The 17,274-nt window shown below is 35.3% G+C and overlaps 1 pseudogene; it reads right to left on the bottom strand.

Moving 5' to 3' along the window:
* Positions 1-5,412: 5,412 nt before the first annotated feature.
* Positions 5,413-13,421, bottom strand: LOC120077368 (annotated as a pseudogene).
* Positions 13,422-17,274: the final 3,853 nt, after the last annotated feature.

Here is a 17,274-nt window from a genome sequence, read left to right as displayed (position 1 = left end):
CACCGGGAGGTGGTTTACTAATGTATGAGTGTTGCATGATCACATGGCTTGCGTTGACTAGGGTTGCCCTTGTCGTCACTCTTAAGGGTTGCAATGAAATCATCTCCACATTTTATCTATTTTCTCATACATTTATTTCATGTCAATTGTTGTCGTATCTCTACCTCTCATGCATATTCTCATTGCGTTGTCTGTTAGATAGGAGTAGGAGCAACTTCGTAACATACCTTTCATTCTTTTATTCAAACCGTTGCATGCACATTACTGCATATATATAGCTACAAGTCCCTGTGTTCAACCTCGGATTACCCGAGAAACTTGCGTTCGCATTATACTTGGCGTGAGTGCAAGAAAACTTGTGGCAGGACGCATGGTCATCGCATACATTCATTAACGCATTATCAGTCCAATGCATGACCGTCGACGCATGACTATCAACGCATATCTTAGGAACATGCATCGCATACCGCGTCCAAGGGAATTTGGTTGTCAAGTAAAATCGACTTCTAAATTCCCGTCACCACTGACCTGTTTATGAAGGCTCTCATGGCTACACTTTTTTAGGGTTACCTTCAGAGCATGGGTCTACGAGACCGCCTTGTGGCTGGACTAGGGGAAGTGGGAGATTTTATTGTACTGGGCCTTAGTGCCCTAGTTTAACATTTTGTACTAGTTTTATGTACACCCCACTCGCTTTAGGACAAGTGGGAGATTGTTGGGGATGATGCCCTAAACTCTCGTGTTCTGTAGTTTGTAGATACAGTTTTGTACGGACGCTTGTGATGTATAATATATGATATTTACTTCATTTCTTATCTTTGAAGATTGAATGTTTTATTTGCTTACCACAAACCAATAACTAAAATCCCTGGTTGTCATTATGTAACTTAAACATATATGTGATGACATACAAGTGGATCATGTCTTTAAGTGATAACCAAAATGGTCTGTAGTATTTGGATATAGGAGGGAAACTTTATCCTGGTAACACTACGGATGCGACCCACTTTGTGGAATAGTTACAAGTGTTGTGACTTGCTACAGATGGTCTGATCCTGATCATTCGTGTGGGGACATAGAAAGTCGGGGCGTCCTATACAAAGAGTTTGTATAAGATCTGACCACAAAGTGTTAACGTCTTGTTATATAATGACGTTCATGACAGAGACTTCACTTCACTAGGATGACCATAGGTAACATGACCTCAATCTTAAGTGAGTTGGGAACTTCTGCCTTTGAGGGTAGTCCTTTGATTTGCATGGGTGCGAGTGGCCAGGTCGCCGACTCAAACCTACCATTTTGGGGATTCGTCTGATTTGGGAACTAGGAATTCAGCACAAGATGGAATTCATTCCTTCCTCGAAGCAGAGGTAAGTAGCTAGATTGCTATCTTAAGGGCTGATCCCAGGGCTTAAACGATGTGGCGCCACACTAAAGGAACTCTTAACAAAGAGCATCCATGAGTGTGTTCGGATCTTTCTGATTTCATTGAGATCGAAATCCAACACATAAATTCTAACAGATAGTTACATAAATTAACACTAATTAACGGCAAGCTTCCCTAAATAAAACACAAGGGAAAGAGTTCTCATATAAGTTGAAGACTCTCTTCAAATGTCAAACTCAGAAGCAACGGATGAACCTCTACGCAAACTTTTTCGCCTAACAAATCAGTCGGTTGCAACAGCACGATCATCTACATGAACGGCAGCAACACGAATAGTCACAAACAAGTAAATAGCGGGGACGAAACCACCAGCTGGAGCCCTTGGAATTCTCGGAGTGAGAATCTAAAGTGTGGTCTTTGGTGAATTTGGTAAGGTAGGAGAAAAGACAGATTGTGTAGAGGATAAGCAAGTGGAAGAGAAAGAGCTATCGTATAGCAAGGATGCTTATCATTTAGATGAAGCTACACAATCATGTAGGTTTTACTAAGCGATTGTTTAATAAAAGGTAGACCATCGTTTAGACAACACGGCATGTAATGCGATCATTTAGGAAAGCTAAGCGATTTTTTAGGGAATGGCATGCGATCGTTTAGACGCTAGTGTGCGATTGTTTAGATGTTGAGATACTATCGTATAGGCTCTCAAGCTAGGTGATCGTTTACGTTTCCACACCGATTGCGAATTTTCGAACTTGTTGCCAAATGAAAACAATTTTCATTTTATTCATCGGTTACCATAACCGAATGCGGCTGCTCCCACTAACGCACGATTGAGAAGAATAATCCGGCCAATTATATCATAATTAACCAATTTAATAATTAATGAATATAATCATATTATATTCTTATCCTATAGTTTGATATCTCATATCTACTATAGTAATTTCTCCTCCACTTGATATAAATCATATTTATATCTAATTTCCTCCAAAATAATATATCTCATACATTTAGCTAATTATATCATATATAATTAACCATTTCAATTATATCATATATAATCGAACTCCCTCATGTCAATTTGAACATTTCAAACTGACCCAAACACTGGTTTTTGACATTATCCAAGCTACCCAGGGGACCTAATGAACCTGTGACTTGAAGCTCCAATGGTTCGTGAATAACTGACTAAACTCTTTAGCTATGAGATCCACCAACCGTTAACTATCATGCAATCCATAAAAGACCAATAACTGAACTCTTCTTACCACAGATATATTTCTGTGTCCATCAGATATAACCAATCATGAGTACGATGACCCTTCACACATGCTCGTAAGTACAGCTGGGCCAATTTACTGTTTTACCCCCTATAGTTACATCTCACTCCTTAAGTACCACTGATTCGTCTAATGAACATTACAAGATAGTCCAACTATATGTGAACATCTCTCGGGCCAAGAGAAGGTATGTGGCGCCACATCGTTCAAGCCCTGGAATCAACCCTTGAGGGAGCTATCTATCTACTTACCCCTGCCTCGAGAATGAGTGAATTTCATTTTGTGTAGCTGAGTTTTCAGCTCCCAAATCAGACGAATCCCCAAAATGGTAGGTTTGAATCGGCGATCTGGCCACTCACACGCATACAAATCAAAGGACTGCCCTCAATAGCAGGAGTTCCCAACTCACTCAGGATTGAGGTCATATTACCTATGGTCATCCTAGTGAAGAAAGAGTCTTCAACTGGTATGTATTTGTTCTCTTGTTGGTTATTTGTTCTAAAGCATGCCAGTAATTTGTTGTTTGATGCATATCTGTCTGTGTGAATGTAAATAAGGTAATTCTGTCACAATGTTTTTGGAAAGATCCGCTTTCGCTCAGAGGTACTCTTGCATAAGAGTTCCTTCACCAACATATTTCAAGTTTTCATCATCTTTTAAGTTAGTCAAAACTTGAGGAAGATCTAACACAACGCATAATGGTTGAGAGAAAGCCTCAGCAATGGCTTTGGCCATAGTTCCAGTGCCACCTCCCACGTTAACTAGTTGCCAAGTCCATCAAATGCACCTTTATAATTACCTAACAAAACACTCATCACCAACTTTGCATTGCTCGCCATGCCTGCATTAAAAACCTCATTATCTTTTAGCCTTCCACCTACATACTCCTAAAACAACAATTCAGAGCCATATCAAATAGCAACTTATTGTCATTTTGGATTCAAACTGAGAGTAACTGCCATGGCTTCATGAAGATGTTGTAAGCGCTGATGAGCCCACTCTAAAATTCACTCTAAATCTCAGAAATTTGAAGAGAAGAAGCTTGTTCTCTTACAAAGCTCAAGAACACACAAGAGAAGAATATTATTCTCTTGAAACTCAATTTTCTTCTATTGATTTGATTTCCTTCCTTCACTTACTTAAAAATGAGGAAATGAATCCTTTATATAGTACTTGAGATGTTTCCTAAAAGACACAAAATAAATGAAGTACATGTATACATATCATTCATATACTTGAACAACTATATGTATCTAGAAGTGCATGTATCTAGAAAGTAGAAATTCACATATTTGAAAATGTTTGTAGAAATATATTATTCATTATGTATCTAGTTTAATTTCTAGCAGAAGAGCAATTCAAGCATGGAAAGAAAGAAGGGAGTGAGAGTCAAAGGGTTGTCTTTAAGAAGTCGAGATGAATTGGTCAGCATATGGATCTACTTCATTTTCATTTTGTAGTACAAAGAAGTCAGAATGAGGCAATAAACACATCAAACAATATATGAATTGAGTTTTATTAGGATGAAGTTGAAGGATGAAACAAGAAGAGAGGGAGTCATAGGGTTGGGGCCATAACGATGTGGTTCCATATGTGAGCTTGAGCTTCAAGTCGGTCATTAGTGGCGACTCATTTTTATTTTATTTTAAAATTAATCATTTTTAAGAATGGGCACATGGCAACAATTGGTATGTATGAGAGTGATAATACCTAGAGGGGATTGAGGTGTACAAAAGTGGTGTACACTCAGTAAGTTCTTTGTATATGAAATTGGTGTACATAGAGCTATGTGTACGAACGCGGTACACATTCCAACATACTTAGAGAGGCCTAGGGTGTACGAAAGTGGTGCACACCCAGTGGGTTATGTGTATATTGAATGTGGTGTATACATAACTATGTGTACGAAACTAGTACACATCCAAACATTCTCAGACAGACTTTAGTGTGTACGAAATTGATGCACACTCATGCATGAAATTGATGCATGTCCAGATTTAGGGTTCAAAGTATATGAAATTAATATATATTGAATTGATGTGTAGAAATTGATGCACATTTAAAGGAAGGAAATAGAGTGAACATCATATAAGCAAAGTTTTAGGTCCCCCAATTAAGAACATTCAGACAATGTGTTGCATGTGATTCAATTGCCTGACTCTAGTAGTGAAGTTACTTAGTGAACATTTTTTATACTTGTCCTTTCATATTATATTTTTTTTCAGGCAAAGGAAAGAATGCACCGAGTATATGATGAGAGGATCCGTGACAGTGTTTGAGACTAGTAAATAAGCTATTGCTCCGTGTCACATTTTTAAGAACTTTTTACCATTTTTTTAAAAAGAGAACCATTGAGTCTTCTAGTTTTAATTCTAATGTTTTATTTATTTATTTTTAATTAATCCATGCTTTACAGAAGCCAAACTAAACTTTTTATTAGAAATATTTATTTTATTTTAGTGAAAGATTTATCTATTTAGGAAATCTTTACTCTAAGACTTTAATGATCAACTTGTATTAGTTCTGAAACTACATGCAAGTAGTAAAAACCCTAATTAGAAATCTCAAAAAGTTTGGGCATTACAGTTACTAAATAGTGTTTGTATGTACCCATTCATTAAAAGAGACTTATGGGTATAAAACAAACAGTTACAGTCATACAAATACTTCATTCATAGAAAAAATTTATTTAAATTCACCCGCAAGACATTGGATGTATGTACCCATTCATGGAAAAAGAAACTATTATGGGTAAATCTCTATAATAGACCTTAGGCCCATAAATGGGAAGATTTTATAGTCACCAAATTCAGCTTCTTTGATCAATTGAGCCCACTCCTTTAATTCTCTCTCTTTTCCACCTACTAAACTCATCATCAACATGTCAAAGAACAATTGAGTTTGAATGTAGTCATGTCTTTTGTTATCACCCACCACCATATCTATTACCATCACTTTTCCTTTGTCACCATTGCTTGTAATTGCTTCTTTACAGTTTTTCAAAATCCTCACGCATTCTTCGTCGCTCCAATCATGTAATATCCATTATTTGTCACACCCAAATATCTTATTATTTAACAATACACACAAAAATAAAAAAAAAAGTCGAAGAAAATGATATAGGAGATCATAATATTAAGAGTCAGTAGATGCACCAAGATATTTCAACTAGATTGACATGTCTTTAACATCTTCATCATATCCCGATAATCAAGAACTTCAATGATTCAAAAAAAAAGAAAAAAAGAATATGTACAAGATCGAGTTGCATGTGTACACATGAAAATTTTAATACTTTGGCTATTATCTAAGTTTCAACCTTTTTTTCAGTAGTTCAACCTTATATGGCCCAATCATATGATGCCAAATGAAAAATTTATTATTATGATTATTTTAATTTCTTTTCTTCTTGTGGCTAGACTAGATTCAAAAAAAAAAAAAAAAAAAAAAAAAAAAAAAATAGTTATAACCTAGCTCACACCAAACGACTATAGACAACAATAGAATTTAGATTTTACCTTCAAGAGAATAGCATCGGCGGGAGGAATCATATTAAACATATCACCTTCAACGTATTTCAAGTTTGGTTGATCCGCTTTCAAGTTAGCTACAACTTGAGGAAGATCAAGCACTATGCATTCAATTTGTGGAAAAGCATTTACAATGGTTTTGGCCATAGTTCCAGTCCCACCACCAACATCAACCAGCGAACCAATTCCCTCAAAAACATCCTTATATTTCTCGAATAACACACTTATCACCAACTTCGCATCACTCGCCATGCATGCATTAAAAATCTCTCCATCTTTTGGCTTATTCCTCATATACCCCAAATTGGCATTCTGTGAACTGTCTCAAATGCCGTCCGATCATCAGTTTGGAACTAGGTTGAGAGGAACTGGCATGACTCCATGAAAGTTGGTTCGAGCACGTAAAGTAGGAAAGGAGATATATTGTAAGTGTTGTCTGTTAGAAGAAGACGAGATGAATTGGTCAGCATATATCCTTCTTCATGTCCAACAAAGAAACCAGAGTGAATCAAGAAACGCATCAAGCGATATATGAATTGGGTTTTATTAGGATGAAGTTTGAGGGATGAAACAAGAAGAGAAAGGGGCATAGGGTTGGGGCCATGGCGATGGATGGCATCTGGAATTCCAAGTTGAATGGCACATTTGAGAGACATGGAGTTTATAGAGCCCAAGATGTGGTTCCATATGTGAGCTTGAGCTTCCAGCAACTACCGACCACATCTTTGCACCTTCAGAATCCATATTCACACAACCAAAGAAAGACAGAATAATTATGTGTAGTATGTTAAGGTGGTGAAGTCCTCCTATTTATATTACAAACACCAAAGAAAAATATATATAACATGGACTATCTAGAGATTTATAAATTTCTAGAGAGAAAAAAACATTACTAAAAATAAATTCCATAAACTTTTAATTTTGTTTCTACAAGATTTATGGTATATCCATTTTTTTTAAATGATAATCGATCGATTAGATATATAAAATTTTGTTTTTTTTTAATGGAGTCTTGAAATTTAATTTTTTTTTAGTAGACATATGAATATAATAAAACATATAACTAGGTCAAGGACTTCTTATGCATAAATGTGAAAAAATATTAGGGACCTATTTGGAAATAAAATTGAATGAAGGTTTTATTAAGAGTGCATTTTAAAGTTCAATAAATCAATAAACAAGTTTATGAATATCTATTAGCGCATAATTGAAAAGTTTAGACATCTATGCATATTAAATAATTTTGAAAGTTTACAAGCTAAATAAACACAAAACTAAAATTTTAGGCCTGTTCGGTAAGCATTTGGTTTTTGTTTTTTAAAATTAAATCCATAGACACTATTTCTATCTCCAAATTTCATTCTTTGTTATCTGTTCTTTTTATTAATGGTTTAAAAGACTAGGTAAAATTTTGAAAATTAAAATAATAGTTTTTAAAAATTTGTTTTTGTTTTTGAAATTTAGCTAAAATTCAACTATTGTACTTAAAAAAAATATAAATAGTGGTAGAAAAAAATAGTGGAGAAAGTATGTATAATTTTCAAAAATAAAAAAAAATAATATAATTACGAAATGGGATATTAGGATTGGAACTGTAATTCGTCCCAAAATAAATTGGGACATAGATGAATGTAATAAAGTAGATTATGACCTTAAATCTGCCGTACTTGAATATCCACACAATAATTCCTTATTTTTAATTTCCTCATCTTCTTCTATGTGCCAAATAAAAGTTTCGGTTGACATTGAAAAAAAAAAAAAAGGTTGAACATTTATATTTAAACATTGGTCAGAATAATTTTAAAGCGGTTTTGAGAGTGCAATGAAATTTAATATGGAATTATTTAAGGGCTTTTTTTAAAAAAAAAAATTAGGGATGACCTTCTTTTAGACACACGATTGAATTTTAACCCATCCCTACTTAATGTATGTTATCTAACCTTTCATTGACGTCATAAGCACTTTTCCACATTAAAAGAGCCCATCAAGTTCGGGTTGAAATTCCCAACCCAATGATGGATCGTCCCTAACCCGATGACACTTCCAAGCACGAACTCTACATTTCAAGATTGTTGCCACGAACCATCACCCGCGATAAGGAGGATTATGCGAGCCTAGCGCATTTAGTAAATCCCTAGCCCAATTTCAGTAATGCAATCTAAGGGTTAAATATGTTCACCAATGAAGTACCTTCCGATCACGATAAGGATACCCCACTTAGCCTAATGAAACCTGCAAAGTCCTTACCTGAATTAAGAAAGTTAGTGCAACCTGAAAAATTGAGCACTATACATTAAAAAAATGATTCAGAACCACTCACCTTCCTATCGTAATAGGGACACCCAATCCAACCCAATCAAACTTGCAAATCCTTACCCCGATTTTAAGCAGAAGCACGATTTTAAAAAAAAATTGAGAAGGCTGATTCAACATTTTCGTGAATTTCGACCCTTGTAGAGATAATTCAATATTTTTGCGAATTTCGACCCTTGTAGAGGCAAATGTTCGTAAGAAGCTCTTCTTTGTCTACACACGTCTTCCAGTTGTGTTAATCATCTCACACATCTAAGAAGGTAAGTTTTGTATTTCTCCCTTTCTCGAAATAATGACATTTAAATTGGGATGCACATCCATTTGTTCATAGAATTAGGGCACATGTATTTAGTGAATGGGTTTCAGTAATCTCTCTGTTGCTCTTGTACGTCTATGTTCTTTTTTTTTTCAATGAAACATAGGTAATACATGTCACCGATTTGAATATAGGCTAGAAAATGACTTCCCTACACAAATTACAAATCTGTCTCATATTGGTAAACGAATGAGGTGGTGAAGAAGAACCTTTCTTTAACATAGTTGCAAATGTTTATGCGAACAATATTTGATCGATTGGTAGATCTGGATTTGGTGTTCAATAGTCCACTTGTACATTACATTCTTAGAAGAGAGATGGTTGATGATTAGCCTAATGTTTTGAGTTTTCTTATAGATGGCAAGGTTGTCACATTCTGCAAGGAAAACTTCCTACTAATTACAGAATCGTGGCCATCCCCAGATGCTATTGAATACATTCCATTGAATCGAAGCACTAGTGTTCTACGGGACAAATACTTCAAAAGCATAGAGACAATGCATCCTACGAATATGGAAGCTGAATACGAGAAGTTGGACTTTGAAAACTATGAGGATGTTGTTAAGGTTTTACTTGTATACTAGTTCGAGGTTGCAATGGTAGGGAAGGATCGTGTGGACACGAAGTTGGATACTTATTTATCGACGGCAGTTGAAGACCTCAATAATTTCAACCAACTAAACTGAGGGTGGCCTACTATTTGATAGAACCTTGAAAAGTCTACAAAGTACATTGGTGGGAAAATTTGAATATTATAAGAAAATGTGTGCCACGAAGAAGGAGTATAGAGTCAAGTACATTCTAATCGGTTTCATGCCTGCTTTCTTTGTATTTCGTCTATTTATTGGGCTATTTGGTTTATTTTGCTATTTTATGTATAAGTGATTATGAATGTTGACACAGGTGTGATTGATTGACATAGGTTTCGTGCCTACTTCTTTGTACGTCTGTTACCGGTAGGAATTTTTGCTCTTCCAACTATGAATCCTTCGCATTTAGAGGTGAAAAAAGAAAAATGTATTCTTCCATGTTGAGTAAGCCTTAGCCTCTAAGGCCAACCTCATTCATTCTTTGAAAAGTGTTCATTAAGATCACTATTTCAAATTGAAGTCTATCTGAACAACAATTCCCTCTATCAAATCCATTTCACTTGTCGAGTTGGCCAAGCTCAAGCCAACTTAGACCGAGCTCAGTAACCTCTTAATGGGGTAAGAGGTGAACTTAAGACAACAAAGTTGAGTTCACATATTGCAATTAATAATTTTGAAGCATAACTAGTAATGGCTCAAGGACAGTTGATATGATTTTTTACTATGGGTGTTTAACTTTCTCATATATTCTTCTTCAGGCAATTTTATTTAGCTACGTTGTATATGAATTTGATTAAATCAATTTGATCTTTTTGAATTTAGTCTCACCACATATATATCATCAAAGTTTTATAGAAAATAAGTTCATCTTCTATACCTATAAAAAGTGGTAGTCACCTTTTGTTGAAAAGTAAAAACTTATTTAGGCCTTAGAGTTTATGTGACAAGCATTATGTTGTGTATTATTATTCTGATTGTTTTGTTGGTGGCACGTGGAGGTTAGGTGGGTCTCTTTTGCTAGATTTTCCCATCAACAACGCTCATGTTATTGGTTTTTTATATTATATCATAAAAAAGTAGCTAGGCTAGCTCATACCATTAAAAGAAGTTCTCATCGTTTGTATACAGAACAATGAATCTTTTCCTTTGTCTACCTAAATATTTGACATTATTCGCATTCCCAAACTTTCAATTTTCGTAAACGGTTCAACCATGAAAATGTAGAAAGAAATTCAGATGAATTTGGTCAGCATATACATATATATCCATCTAATCTTTGCCATTTTTGCTCATTTGTATTAAAAATAAGCTTACTTAAATCTGATATGATGCATTAATAGATAGATGTGATATCTCTATGAGAGTATTTATGAGTATCAACTTCCTATGGGTTCAACTACTTTGTAAGAAAATAGTAAACAAATTAGTTGTTTTTAAACAAAAATTTAACTAACTTAAACAGCTCATGTACAACAGAATAATTTTTCTTAAGAATATAACAGAAAATGTCTCTAAAATATGTTTCATTCAAACTATTCTTTTGTTCATTATCTTTCTCTTTAAAATATGAAATTTAAATGTCTGAGATATAACTAACGTACGTATTTAGATTTGTAGGATAATAATTAATATCTTAAATGTTTGTATTACGAATTTTTGTATATAGAAACAAAAATAAGAGAATTACTTAATTAAATGGAAGATAACAAATAATGTATTTATAAATTAAATTGAGTATTACTTAATAGATTTCGTTTAAATCCTATTTTAGTTCTTAAACTCTTAATCTTATTCTTTTTTTATCCCTAAATTTTAAAAAATATCTATTTTAGTCCCTGAACTTTTAAGAAGTGTTAACTTTAGATCCTATCGTTAGGATTCCATTAACATTTTAACAAAAAGTTGAGATGGATTATAGTTTTTGATGGCTTATATTTATTTTCCAGCTATAAGATCTTGTATGTCAACAAAAAAAATGTATATTTTTCATGTATATATATATATATATATATTTTAACTATAAGTGATTTAAGTCCTACTATTTTTTATGTCTAACAAAAAAATGCTACAAGTCCTATTATTTTTTTTTTCAATTGGAATCTCCAATCAAATAAAAAGGGAAAAAAAAAAGAAAAAAAAAGAGTTGAATCAAACATAACGACTGACATATTGTGTAGAAGATGTTTTGTAGACATATGTCCATTTTTTCATATAAAAGTTTTTTTTTCGTCAATCATCAATATTTTATTTTCTATGTACTCTTCTCCACTCTATTTATTATGAGAACTTTTTAACCTAAGAAAATAAAACATCCCATTGCAAGGTAAAATAAACTAAGAAATTGCTAAGATGCAATCCGTGTAAGAAATAAATATATAAATCACCTCAACCTTTTGTTAAAAAGTTAATTGAATCCTAACCATATGGACAAAAAATAAGCACTTTTGAAAAGTTCAAGGAATAAAATAAACATTTTTTAAAGTTTAGAGACTAAAATAGAATAATATTCAAAGTTCAAGACCAAAATAGGATTTATACCTATTTAATATATTGTTATATCAATTTTAACTCTTAACTTGTCAAGTTCATTTATTTTTACTCCAAACTTTAAATTTCATTAAATTGTGCCTCAAATCTATCTATTTGTACTATCTATAAGTGGCTTAAGAGTAGAAACTTTTGTTTTCGTTTTTTGTCCCTTTGGACATATGAGGTAATTTAAATTATAAATATTAAATAATTTATAACTGAAGGGAATCGAATTCCCGTAGCAGAAGCGAGCGATCGCTTGTATTAGTGAATTTGTTTTTGGAATAACTTAAATTAGAGAAAAACAATATAGAGAGGATAAATAATATAAAAACCATGCTACACAAAACTGAGAGGAAGGGGAAGATTAGAAACTTACCATTAAAGATACTCAATATTCTCGTATTCCCCTCCGTGGTTGCAATCTCTTCTTCTCTGCTCAAACACTTCAAGCACGAATGCAGCAACCTCTCTAAGAAGGATACCACCACAAAAGTTACCTTGTTATTCTCAATGTGAGAATCACAATAGAGTGCTAGGCTTGCCTTGATTTTGGTTAAAGAGAAAGAGTGTTCTTGAGAGAAAATTTGACAGAGAAAGAATATAATCCAAAATTGCAGAAGAAAAAAAAAAAAAAAATTCTCTTCACAGTTTCATGTTAATGACAACTTACCTTCTCCTTTACCATTTCTTCACATATAAGAGATGAGGGAGTTATCTCATAATTCCCTCCCTACAAAGAGAAATAACTACTAAGGAGTTATTTTTCAAACTTTAATTATATTACAATTAATGTAATTAAAATCCAACTATATATTATATCATGTATAATATATAACATATAGTTTATATTATATCACATATAATATAACCTAATATAACCTATAGTTTATATTCTCTTATATCATCTAGTTTTAATATGAATCATATTCATATTAACTTTAGCCTATTATTTTTATATGAATCACATTCATATAATTAATATTTGAATCATATTCAAATAACAACATCTCACATCAAACTATATACTTTTAATAGGATTATGTTCATATTAATTTTAACATATATATGAATCTCATCTATATAATAAATATTTGAATCATATTCAAATATTTATGTAAGACCCTAACACTAAATCTAAAGTGGGAGGTTAAATATAGAGAAAAAAAATCCTAAGTAAGGATAGTGGGGCAAAGGGAGAAAAACATTAAAATTATCCAAAAAGGTGACCAAAGGTCCAAACGCCTATGAAGGGCTTAAAACATGTGGAATGCAAGAATGCATGGAGGATGGAAGGAAGAAAATGGCTAAGGGTTTCATACAACCAATGCAAAGGCATACATGAGCCATGCGGACACGGGCAGGAAGCATGCGTCGAGTGAGCATGCTAGGGGCGCAAGCCATGCGTTGAAGCCAAGCGCACAGGCCATGCGCCAAGCACGCAGTCCATGCGCCAAGGACAAGCGCACAGGCCATGTGTCGATAGTGTATGCCAAGTGCCCTACCTATGCGTCGAACGAGCAAGCGGGCAAGCCATCCTATGTGTCGAAGCGCTGCCGTGTCTGTCGAGCAGCCATGTGTCGATGCGCTATGCCAAGCGCATGCCCATGCGGCGAAGCACGCCCATGCGGTGAGGCACGCCCACAAGGTGGAGCATGCTTATGCGGCCAAGCGCGCAAGCGCCTAGGCAGCATGCCCATGCGTCGATGGTCAACACCGTGCATCCATGCTTAGTAGGCCGAGCAAGCACACCTAGCAAGCCATGTGTCGAGGGTGAGCGGCCACCCTATGCATTGGTGATGGCCGACTCATACGATGGCTAAGTGGGACTTTGATGAAGGAAAGGTAAGTTGTTATGCGTTAAGGATAAAGGGTAAGACTAATTGATGGAAGACTTCAAGGGAAGATGGCAATGGTATTTGAGCATAAGTCTTAAACAATTTAAATAGAGAAATATATTTAAGTATTTAAGTGATTTATGTGGCAAAAGGAGGATCACAAAAAGTTCTAGTAGGAGGTGGACAAATGAGATTTCATGCAATTAAAATATTATCACCCCAAGCAGGAGGTGGGTGAAGGAGATTTCATGCAAAAAAAGGATATTTTGGCTGGCAAGCTGAGATGAGAACAACTCAAGGCTAGGCTAGGTAGAATAAGTGTTCGCAGCTCCAAAGTGAGACAAATAGAAGTTGAGTTGTCACCATGGGGTGAGTTTGGAATGGCTATAAATAGAGGGGTTGGGAAAGAGGAATTTATTCATACCATCACTTAAATCTTGTGTTGAGAGCATATTTAGAGAGTTACGTTTGAGTTATTAGGCTACCAAGTTGATTGGAGATCAAAAGAAACAAAGGTTGCGTTGGTGAGGAATTGAGTCAGCCGGACGCACAGCCAGCCCATAACCTGCACGCACGCCTTGCAGCGCTGCGTCCGTCCACGTGCCTCGCTCGACGCATACTGCGCGCTAGCCCAGCACAACTGCCTTCCCCATGCGACGCATCACGTCCAGCGCAACCACGCCCAATGTGTCTACCCCTTTTGCTGCACAGCACGCCCACCCTGCGTACTGCCCAAACGCCCAGCTACCTATAACCTCTAAAGAGGCTAATTTATATGGAGGAATTCTCAGAAAAGTATTCTTATGTTGATTTTAGTGGAAAAACTTGCTTGCAGTGAGTGTTTACTTATTTTTATGTGTTGATGTGTGGATAAATGCATATATAAGTGCAAAATGCATGCTTATGATGTTATGTTGTTTGCCATGGTATTGTTTGTGAAATTTTTATGGAAATTGAGATTATCCGGACTACATAAGTTAGTATGCTTAATAAAAGGTGCTTGGCGGAAAAACATAGCGGCCTTGGACAACGAGAAATAATAGTCGGTGACGACTAGCGGGAAATATAATCAAGTTACCTAAGCATGACTAGCGGAAAAATAATTGTCGATGTGCACATTGACGGGAAAAGTAGGTTATAGGAAAGTTTCCATAAAAAGTTGTTATGATTGATAATGTGTCCATGATATAAGCATGCCACGTATAGCATGGAACTGGAGGATGATGATTGAATGAATGTACATATGATCATGCATAAAGTATTGGAAATATGATTATGTGATTGATTTCCCAAAAACATGTTTTGTAAAGTGACTATTATTTTAAAAGAACTACTCACTGGGCTTAGTAGCTCACACTCTTCCAAATGTTTTCTTATATCCCCTCCCCCTCCCCCAGGTAGAAAAGCGGAGTGTTCAGGAAGAAGTCTACTAACCACCAACACACCAGGACTTGGTAAATTCTCAGGACACGGCTCGGATCATGTAATAAAGAATATAGGAAATTGAACTATGTCTATGAAAGTTAGATAGAGTATTGTAAATATGTTGAAATATTAAATAGATAAAGGGGGGGAGGGGGGATGTTAAATTTAAATGTTGTCTTGGAATACTACTGGTGTACCCTCACGCTCCCTTCCAAGTCTGGGGGTTAAGGCTAGGGAGGGAGTGTGACAGCTTGGTATCAGAGCAAAGGTTTACATAAAACGTGGGAAAAAATTGAGTCTAGTTTAGGTATAAATAGAATCTGGGAAAAATAAAGGAAAAAGGGATAAGTTAAAGCCAAAGCGGCACCAGGAAAAGGCTTACCTGAGGTACGGAAGCCAGATAATATTAGAAGATAGGTTAGGCCAAAACCTAAAAAGAAATAAATATAACGAAATATACTAGGAAAACCTAAAGTAGAATCAGAAAAGGTTAGGAAAAAGAAATAATGAATAATAAGTGGAAATAGGAAAACATGAGAAAGGGGAAGTGAAAATAAAGAAATTACTAAGTAATAACCTGAATAATGTCCACTATAGGAAATGAATCCGAGCAGACAAGACTGGTGGTGGAATGACTCCGGAATGCAAGCTGGAGACCGCGGCGCTAACCCAGGGGAAAACCCTAAAAATTATGAGAATAGTGTGAACAATAATACTGAATATCCTATTACCTTGAACAATGCAAATTTAGTGGGATCCCGACCTAACATAGGATGTCCACAATGTGCTAAAAATCATAGCAGTCTGTGTCTGAAAGGGACCAGAATTTGCTATGGGTGTGGCAAGGTTGGCCATATCCGCAAAAATTATTATGCCTTTCAGAGAAAAACAAGAGAGATCTAGGAAAAATATCAACGGGAACTGGCCGGAGGTTCGAGTTCAGGAAGTAACAACATATTGCCTAAACTGTCGGTGGACCAAGAATGGGCGCGTGCAGCAAAAAAGGATATTCCTCGATGTATCGTGGTTGAATTCGAGGAACAACCCACTCATGACTCTAACAATGCGGAATCCTATAAATTTTGTATTTTTTGTAAGGAAATAGGACATGTTTAAGAGAGGTGTGTATGGAGAAACGAGAGGATGCACCTTAACTTCGAAAACTTACGACTACCGAAGAACGAGTAAACAAGTAGACTGAAGAAAATTACTAATGTAAATAGCAACAATGTTCATAAATAAAAATAGTATGTTGATAACATATGTCTAATTTATATGTGAATGATTGTAGACAAAATGCTGAGAAGTGGAAAACGTAGAACCGGGCAACCCTCTGGGAATGAAAGTGAAAGTGCCTTAAGCCATCCAAAAGAAAAATCCAAAGAGGAAGAACAAATGGATAAAGTCACCCAAAGACTTCAAGCAAGCTTAGAAAATATACAACCTGATACCGAAAAGAAATATGGGATAGAACGATTAAAGGCATTGGGAGCCACAAACTTTGAAAGAACAAAGGATCCTGCAGATGCAGAAGCATGGATGAATCAAATAGAAAAATGTTTTGAGGTGATGAGATGTCCTGAAAACCGTAAGGTAAGTCTTGCCACATTCTTACTGCAAAAACAAGTAGAAGATTGGTGGAAGCTACTAAAGAATAGGAGAGGCAATCAAGAAGAAATATGTTGGGAGGAGTTTCGAAAAGCATTTTTCAAAAGATTCTATCCCCGATCATTCAGGGATATGAAACAAGATGAATTCCTACAGCTCATGTAGGGAAACATGACTGTAGCGAAGTATGAATTAAAGTATACGGAGTTATCCAAGTATGCTTTAAATATAGTGGTGGATGAAAAAGAACATTGTCGGAGGTTTGAAACAGGATTGAGACAAGAGATTCGAACTTCTGTTACAGCAACTGCAGAATGGGGAGAATTTTCAAGACTAATAAAAAGCTGCGATGACAGTAGAAAAAAGTTTAACGGAGGAAGAAGTAAGACCGGAAAGAGACTCATCAATGAGTCGATGGCGGAGGGAAGAACCAAGAAATTTTACCCCCAGAGTAGAAA

This window comes from Benincasa hispida, chromosome 5 (assembly GCF_009727055.1).
Source record: "Benincasa hispida cultivar B227 chromosome 5, ASM972705v1, whole genome shotgun sequence".
Taxonomy (NCBI): domain Eukaryota; kingdom Viridiplantae; phylum Streptophyta; class Magnoliopsida; order Cucurbitales; family Cucurbitaceae; genus Benincasa; species Benincasa hispida.
The sequence above is the reverse complement of the archived record's forward strand: the minus strand, read 5'-3'. Positions and strand labels throughout refer to the sequence as shown.